Source organism: Geospiza fortis, unplaced genomic scaffold (assembly GCF_000277835.1).
Source record: "Geospiza fortis unplaced genomic scaffold, GeoFor_1.0 scaffold132, whole genome shotgun sequence".
Classification (NCBI taxonomy): domain Eukaryota; kingdom Metazoa; phylum Chordata; class Aves; order Passeriformes; family Thraupidae; genus Geospiza; species Geospiza fortis.
The window spans coordinates 567,849-568,524 of NW_005054446.1; positions in this window are offsets into that span (position 1 = coordinate 567,849).

Genomic DNA, 676 nt, shown 5'->3' on the forward strand with positions numbered 1-676 from the left:
CCGGCCGGCACGGGAACGGCGCGGCCCCGCCCCCTGCGGCCCCTCGCAGCCAATCCCCGGGCCTGGCCCCGCCCCCTGCACCTCCCCGCAGCCAATCCTCGGGCGCGATTCTGTCCCGCAGCCGGGCCCGGAGCGCGAGCAGGAGCAGAGATGGTGAACGCTGGGTGCTGAGCTATAACTGAGAAGCGAACGTATAGTCCGTGTGTGTGTGTGTGTGTGTGCCACACAGGGCAGGCAGATCAAGGACCAGCCTGTCCAGGTTCTGAGCGGAGTGCGCTGTGGGCAGCACACAAAGCGCCCCGTAGTGGGAGCTGAAGCCCGCACCGATCCCAAGCAGAGCCTCAGCGGTCCTTCCCGATCACCGGCTCTCCTCCGGAGACTTGAGCTGCCGGAGCTCTCAGCCCTGCAGCCAAGAGCCAGACCGGGCCTGCCAGCACCTGCGAACAGGCTTTTACACAGCAGGGCTTTGCAGTCCTAAAGGTCCCCGCTAGCAGCTCTGTCTGTCCTTCAAAACACCGAAACTCCTTAAGACCAGGGCAGCATCATCCCTGAGCCACAGGCATTCCCTGTGCACCGTGAGCCTGGGGAAACAAGTGTCGGGCAGACGCTTCGGGCGGAGGGCGGAGAAGAGCAAGGCTCGGTTCTGCTCGGTCCGTGCGGGGCTGCCCGAGGGGCG